The sequence below is a fragment of the Oncorhynchus clarkii genome, unplaced genomic scaffold, assembly GCF_045791955.1.
Source record: "Oncorhynchus clarkii lewisi isolate Uvic-CL-2024 unplaced genomic scaffold, UVic_Ocla_1.0 unplaced_contig_3354_pilon_pilon, whole genome shotgun sequence".
NCBI lineage: Eukaryota > Metazoa > Chordata > Actinopteri > Salmoniformes > Salmonidae > Oncorhynchus > Oncorhynchus clarkii.
Genome location: NW_027258404.1, coordinates 36,904 through 45,455, shown reverse-complemented (window position 1 = coordinate 45,455; position 8,552 = coordinate 36,904). Strand labels below are relative to the sequence as shown.

Genomic DNA, 8,552 nt, shown 5'->3' with positions numbered 1-8,552 from the left:
GGTCAGTGTTATAATATAGCAGTAGTCTCTTACCTTGGGGTGGTCAGTGTTATTATAGAGCAGTAGTCTCTTACATTGAGGTGGTCAGTGTTATTATAGAGTAGTAGTCTCTTACCTTGGGTGGTCAGTGTTATTATAGAGTAGTAGTCTCTTACCTTGGGGTGGTCAGTGTTATTATAGAGCAGTAGTCTCTTACATTGAGGTGGTCAGTGTTATTATAAAGCAGTAGTCTCTTACCTTGGGGTGGTCAGTGTTATTATAGAGCAGTAGTCTCTTACCTTGGGGTGGTCAGTGTTATTATAGAGCAGTAGTCTCTTACCTTGGGGTGGTCAGTGTTATTACAGCAGTAGTCTCTTACCTTGGGGTGGTCAGTGTTATTATAGAGCAGTAGTCTCTTACCTTTTTAGTATGTTATGTGAATGTGTGTGTGTTACCAGGGTGCTGGTCTCCTGGTCTATTATTAGGAGCAGTGTCTGCTGTCTCTTCTCTCTTGGTGCTGGTCTCCTGGTCCATTATTAGGAGCAGTGTCTGCTGTCTCTTCTCTCTTGGTGCTGGTCTCCTGGTCCATCATTAGGAGCAGTGTCCTCTGTCTCTTCTCTCTTGGTGCTGGTCTCCTGGTCCATTATTAGGAGCAGTGTCTGCTGTCTCTTCTCTCTTTGTGCTGGTGTCCTGGTCCATCATTAGGAGCAGTGTCTGCTGTCTCTTCTCTCTTGGTGCTGGTCTCCTGGTCCATTATTAGGAGCAGTGTCTGCTGTCTCTTCTCTCTTGGTGCTGGTCTCCTGGTCCATCATTAGGAGCAGTGTCTACTGTCTCTTCTCTCTTGGTGCTGGTCTCCTGGTCCATTATTAGGAGCAGTGTCTGCTGTCTCTTCTCTCTTGGTGCTGGTCTCCTGGTCCATTATTAGGAGCAGTGTCTGCTGTCTCTTCTCTCTTTGTGCTGGTGTCCTGGTCCATCATTAGGAGCAGTGTCTGCTGTCTCTTCTCTCTTGGTGCTGGTCTCCTGGTCCATCATTAGGAGCAGTGTCTGCTGTCTCTTCTCTCTTGGTGCTGGTCTCCTGGTCCATCATTAGGAGCAGTGTCTGCTGTCTCTTCTCTCTTGGTGCTGGTCTCCTGGTCCATCATTAGGAGCAGTGTCTGCTGTCTCTTCTCTCTTGGTGCTGGTCTCATCGTCTCTCAGGGTGTCTGCACTGACGTAGCTATATTAACAATCCTCTCCTTCATCTCACTTCTGTCCAAGTTGACATTCTTGTTCATATCTGGCTCAGGATAGATGGCCTTTGACAACTTTAACAATGTCTGAGTCTTTTTTTCTATGTAGGTCTACTATACATTAAGTCTCTGCTTCTGGAATGTGCTCCTGAGTGGTGCTGCGGTCTAGGGCACTGCATGTAAGTGCTGGAGGTGTCCCTACTGACCCTGGTTCAAATCCAGGCTGTATCACAACACTCTGTAATTGGGAGTCCCATAGGGTGGTGCACAATTGTCCCAGTGTCGTCCCGGTTAGGATTTGGCTGAGGTAGGCGGTCATTGTAAATAAGAATTTGTTCTTAATTGACTGGCCTAGTTAACAAAATAAAACATAGAATTATGTTACATTAAGTCTCTGCTTCTAGTTATATCTGTCATCTGTGTGTCTCTGTCTGTATGACTGCTGTAGGTGTTAACTCAACAAAATGACACGGGTAGTTGTGACTATGCTAATATAACACGTTTGCATACTTGTGTGTGTACTTGTGTGCATGAGAGAGATTGTTACAATGGTTATTGTTAAACTATTTTCTGCAGCACAATATAAACCATTTCATGTCTCTACATGTTCATCTTGTCCAGAGTATTTCTCAACACAGTCCTCCTGCCCAGGGAATGGGACTTGCTATTTGTGATGATGGACAGGACACTATCATACCAGGAAGATATAGATCATAGAGGGGAAGTGGAGAACAAAGACTAGATGTTAACATATATTAAATATCATATGTAACAGTCCCAAGATAATTCAGAGAGTTTCCAGAACTCCTCCTTCCTTTCACCTTTCTGCTGATTTGGACCCTCTGTTTACTCCCAAATATACATCAACATGTTCAGGAGGTCCAGAACTACAAACATGGGTCATTATAATGTCCATACAATAGATTTGAGACTACAAACTGCTCCAAGTGGATATTGAGGATGGGTAGGCTTAACCAGTGAGGAGGAGATGACAACAGAAACGGACGCAGCTCTGTTCTCTCTAAATGAACCTGATTGGTCGAGGAGTTCGTTGAACCACTGAAAATAACAACTTAACTCCCCTCTTTTGTGACCCATATTGCAGAGTCTGATGTACTATCTTCATGTTGACTCTGGTAAACAGGAAGCTACAATGTCAGGAAACAAGTAGGACTTTTATTAATATACTAATAGAAATAAATACAACATTTGTGTGCCTGAGTTTGAGACAAAGAGAGAGAGAGACAGAGACAGAGGAGGAAGTTCTGTGCACTGAAGGCTACTGTATGTGTTACAGCATGTTGTCATGGTGATGTTAAACCACTTTCTCACAAATCCAGTTGAGTTTGCTGTCACATGACATGTCATTCCATGCCTTTAGAGGACTCTGGTCTTTGTGTATCTCAGCACAGTCCTCGTCCCCATTAGGGCCTGCATTATCAGGCTGTTTGGAATACCAGTACCTACAGGGTTAAAAACCGTCAGATATCATGGTTAATACCAGTAGCTACATGGTTAAAAACAGTCAGACATCACAGTTACAACATCATAATACTAAATAATATGTTGACATCTTATAGTTAACTGCGTTGACTGCTATCATCAATATCAGTAACCTGCATAGGAACATGTTGAATGGAGCCTTATTAATAGATTAGTTATCATCTATCACCTTGTGGTCAGTGGGGTGCCGTCCACCCATTTCCAGGTCCCCTCCTTAACAGAGTCAGTCAGACCAATCCAGACTCTCTTCTTGAGGTTGAAGAGAAATGTCTGTTGTTGAGAAAGATAAATTAGCAGATGTATATGTTTGATCATATCTACCCGCTGCACACCCATTCCCTCTCCCATTTCCTCTCCCATTCCCTCTCCCTCTCACCTGTTCCTTATCACTGTTTATCATCACCAGGTCTGCTCCTCTCTCCAGACAGTCCTTTCTGCTCTCCTTCCAGGTTTTAGACTCAGTAGACAGGAAGTACCAACTGGATTCAAACTTCTGCCAGCCTTCAGGACAGGTTTGAATATATTGATGACATACGCATTTCCTTCAATTTATCACACTGGACACTTAATGAAAGAACACAGACTGATGATAAGTTGTGTGGTATTAATGATAATTTATTACTGTAGGTTTACTCACTGAGATAGGCAAGCCTCCCGCTAAGAAAATTTCTCTCAGTCTGTAGCTTGTCTCTCTCTTTAGTCATGGTGTTGTAACTGGTCTGTAGCTGGTCTCTCTTTTTAGTCAGGGTGCTGTAACTATTCTGTAGCTGGTCTCTCTCTTTAGTCAGGTTGTTGTAGCTGGTCAGTAGCTGTTTGATCTCTGCAGATGAGTTGGTCTTATAGGCTAAGAAGCTCTTAGAGATCCCACCATCTGTTATAACAACAACAAAGTGCATCAATAAAATAGATAATCTGGTGAATTGTAGGTGAATGCTGCTGAATTGTAGGAATTATAACTTCAGACTTACAGTAGACAGACAGGCCTATGATCCCAGCCAGTAGGAGAACACACAGCAGCCCCAGACACACTGCAGCAACTCTGAAGGATCTCTTCCCTGAGCTATCAGGCTCTGTGGACACAGGTACTGTACATAGCATCAATTAGACACAATAACACTTTTAAAGTGATGTTTTCTCACCCCATCTCTCTTCCTGTTGAGGGGGACTTGTGGTTGTTAAAGATACAACTTCTCACATTAACAGGAAATATAGTGGCCAGTTACAGTTAACTCCTAGCCTTGCTAACGGTATCCAGCTGGCTAATAGTAGTAGAATTCATATGTTTAAGACATTTGTAACATATACAAATTGTAATTCGTAACACGTCATACAAAATGTAAATCGTAACATCATAGAAATATTCATTTGTAACATACAAAATGGATCATGGTGTCACATCCTGACCTTAGATAACCTTTTACTGTCTCTATTTGGTTTGGTCAGGGTGTGATTAGGGGTGGGCATTCCATGTTTTTGTTTTGTATTTCTATGTTTTGGCTGGGTATGGTTCTCAATCAGGGACAGCTGTCTATCGTTGTCTCTGATTGGGAACCATACTTAAATAGCCCTTTTCCCTCCTTTCCTTGTGGGAAGTTAACTTTGTTTGTGGCACATAGCTTCACGGTTGCTTTGTATTGTTTATTGTTTTTGTCGGCGTCATCCTAAATAAAAGGAATATGTACGATCACCACGCTGCGCTTTGGTCCTCTTCATTCCACGGCCGTGACACATGGACATCCACAAATTGATACATATCATATGAAACCTATCATATTACACTAAATGGAGTGACTCGGATTTATGTACATAATAATAAAAAATGCAATGAGACCAGATGGAAATACACAGTGGAGATTTGCATTGGACTTTTTGAACATGAAAATTAATGTTTCAGCAGTTAGTAAACATCCTGAAATACAGAGACTCGAACATTTCAGATCATTTAACCTCTAGTCTTAAAGGAACAACCTTCCTTTATGAGATGTAGCATTTATGTATCCTTTTCCACAAGTATATCAATTCCAAAGCTTTCCCTTATGAAGTAAGACCTATATTTGGAAGACACGTTGTATTCCTTTTTTTGAATATGTAATAATCTGTTTGTTACAGTTTATTTTACTCAGTTGACATTTGAAGTCTTGGAGCATGGGGCATCGGCCAAACTCATCACATTAACATAGGCACAATTGTTTATGCGGCAAGTGGAAGGAGAATAACCATTAGTTTAAACTTCCACGTGTGTCTCTATGATTGTGGTGTATTTACCAGTGTTCTGAGATTCAGGTTGTTTATCTGTGCTCCTGTTCACAGTATCCTGTCCACAGCTCTCCCTGTCCACATTAGCATAAATATCCTCCATATAAAGGCTAATTCTAATTGACCCCTTAAAATATACTTTGGTACTTTATGGATCTACACACAGTACAATGGACAGTATATTCTGTGATATACTGTATCCTGTTAAACAGCTGCTTTAGTTTATCAGTCTGCTGTGTCTGAAAACGTACAGTGTTATAGGTGTAGGGAGGACTTCACACCTGAGAACGTACAGTGGTTTGAGAAGACAACAACCTCCAGAAAGAGACACAACAGCAGATAGACACCATGATGAGTGTGTGGGTATGTAGCAGACAGGTCCACTGGTGCTTGGTGCATTGTGTTGCCGTTGGTAACCTACACGTTGTCCCTTGAACAGTGAAGGTTGTGAGTCATTCTCACCTTCTATTAGCATTGATTTTGTGTGAGTGAGTTTCCTCTAAGTACTGTTCTGCCATCTGTGTGGGTCCAGGTAACACTGTTTAATGTATTTAATCACATTTAATCAGGAAGCTGGTAGACCTTGTTAAAACTTCTTATTGCTGCAGGGGCAGTATTGAGTAGCTTGGATGAAAAGGTGCCTAAAACTGTTTGAATGACGTCTGTGAGTATAACAGAACTCATATGGCAGGCAAAAACCCAGGAACAAAATCCAACCAGAAAGTGGCAAATCTAAGGTTTGTAGGTTTTCAACTCATCACCTATTGAATACACAGTGGGATATGGGTCAGTTTGCACTTCCTACGGCTTCCACTCGATGTCAACAGTCTGTAGAACCTTGTCTGATGCTTCTACTGTGAAGTGGGGCCGAAGGAGACTGGAATGAGTAAGGTCTATCATGAGCTGACCATGCTCTGACCATGCGCGTTCACATGAGAGGGAGCTCTGTTCCATTGCACTTCTGAAGACAATGGAATTCTCTGGTTGGAACATTATTGAAGATTTATGTTAAAAACATCATAAAGATTGATTCAATACATCGTTTGACATGTTTCTACTGACCGTTACAGAACTTTTTGACATTTTGTCTGCTTTAGTGAACGCGCTTCCTGACTTTGGATTTGTTTACCAAACACGCTAACAAAAATAGCTATTTGGACGTAACGAACAAAACGAACACTTCTTGTGGAAGTGGGAGTCCTGGGAGTGCATTCCGACGAAGATCAGCAAAGGTAAGTGAAGATTTATAATGCTATTTATGAGTTTTGTTGACTGCACAATTTGACAGGTAACTGTATGGCTTCCTTTTGTGGCTGAACACTGTTCTCAGATTATAAAATATTGTGCTTTTGCCGTAAAGCTTTTTGAAATCTGACACAGCGGTTGCATTAAGAAGAAGTGTATCTTTAATTCTATGTAAAACATGTATCTTTCATCAAAGTTTATGATGAGTATTTCTGTTATTTGATGTGGCTCTCAGCAATTTCTCCGGATATTTTGGAGGCGTTTCTGAATATAGCGCCAATGTAAACTGAAGTTTATGGATATAAATATGAACTTTATCGAACAAAACATATAAGTATTGTTTAACATGAAATCCTATGAGTGTCATCTGATGAAGATCATCAAAGGTTAGTGATTAATTTTATCTCTATTTCTGCTTTTTGTGACTCCTGTCGTTGGCTGGAAAAATGGCTGTGTTTTTCTGTGATTTTGCGGTGACCTAACATAATCGTGTGGTGCTTTCGTTGTAAAGCCTTTTTGAAATCGGACACTGTGGTGGGATTAACAAGAAGTGTATCTTTAAAATGGTGTGAAATACTTGGATGCTTGAGGAATTTTAATTATGAGATTTCTGTTGTTTGAATTTGGCGCCCTGCACTTTCACTGGCTGTTGTCATATCGATCCCGTTAACGGGATTACAGCCATAAGAAGTTTTAAAGAACATTGTTCCTTAATTTATTAATCTGTGCTTTGTTATTCTTATTATTAAAGTGATGAGCATAGGTGGGGTGGCAGCGTAGCCTAGTGGTTAGAACATTGGATTAGTAACCGGAAAGGTTGCAAGATCAAATCCCTGAGCCGACAAGGTACAAAATCTGTCGTTCTGCCCCTGAACAAGGCAGTTACACCATCATTGAAAATAAGAATGTGTTCTTAACTGACTTGCCTAGTTAAATAAAGGTAAAATAAAATTTAAAAAATAGGTTAATAATTGGGCCCACTTTTTTTGGGAAAATCACATGACATTTTTCCAATAAAACTAATGAAGAATAATTTTAGAGATTACAGTATGTCTACATACTCTCCTCTAAATCTAAAAAGAACGATTATTTGTCTTATTTTTTCTCTCTTCCTCATTCTATTAATTTTCTTCTTCCTCCTCTGTCTCTGACACTAAGGCTCTATCTCAATTAATATCTCTTCTCCACCTATCTCCTCACCTCCTCATATCTACTCCTATGGTCTCCTCTCCTCCTATTTCCTCTCCTCCGTATCACTGTATCCAACGATCAGCATAGTAATTACTACCAGATAGCTAATGTTAGTAGAATTCATATGGTTAGGACGTACGTAACATATTGTATGTTTTTGCAAATTTGTAACATATCATACACATTATCATTTGTAACATATCATACAACATGGTTGATGGGCATCCACAAATTGATACATACCATATGAAAGGTAATATATCATATTAAAATGGAGTATCTCTGATTTACGTACAGAATAATACTAAATGTTTTGAGACTAGGTTGGAAATACACAGTGGCGAGTTACAGGACATACTGAAGGACTTTATCAGCATAGTAATTACTAAACTACCAGAAAAACAACGAGAGAGAGAGTTTCCAATCACGTTCCTAAAAATGTATGTTTTGACTCATGGATGTCATTCCATGAGAACTGTAGATGTATTTTAGAAGCCACGTACTATTTGCATTTGAAAATGTAATGGAAAGAGAGAGAGAAAAAACATGTGTTGATAATGGTATGCTCATCTTAGAGAGTGTCTTTAAAGCTGTAAAAACATAGGACTATGTCTATATTTGAGGAGGATATTTGTATTACAGTGTCTGACTGTCTGGATCTCTGTTTTGTTTAGGTACTGGCAATCTCACCTGTTTAGTGTGTAGTGTGTAGCGTGTGTGTGTGTATGTGTGTGTGTGTGTGTGTTCATGCCATCTTACCTGAAGAAACAACTCCATCTCTTGGACTGGGCTTGAAGGCTCTTACGTTGGCATATATTTGGCCATCAATGTCTGTGTTCTTCATGGTATCAGGCTCATCGTCTTCAAATCCGTCTGGGATTTCATAGACTCCCTCTGACATCTTAACACACTTGTGATCAAATACAGTAACTTCTACTTCTAACCTGAACTCTAATATACATCTATAGCTGTGTCTTCTTCCTGCACTGTCCTGCGTCTGTGTGATTTATGGTAGTGAAACTCTTTATCAGTCTACCACAGTGGATGATAAATTGTGAAATCGACACAACACTGGCCAACACGTGACTTGCACCAACCTTAGTTTGATAATAAACTACACTGTATGACTATATATTGTGCTATATGGTG

At 40.2% G+C, this 8,552-nt stretch overlaps 1 long non-coding RNA gene across 1 annotated transcript; it reads right to left on the bottom strand.

Moving 5' to 3' along the window:
* Positions 1-2,486: 2,486 nt before the first annotated feature.
* On the bottom strand, positions 2,487-3,212 carry LOC139396868 (uncharacterized). Its single transcript, XR_011630877.1, has 3 exons — positions 3,088-3,212; positions 2,881-2,981; positions 2,487-2,671 (listed from the first exon to the last, which is right to left on the bottom strand). It is a non-coding gene; the product is annotated as an uncharacterized lncRNA (long non-coding RNA).
* Between the last annotated feature and the right edge of the window lie 5,340 nt (positions 3,213-8,552).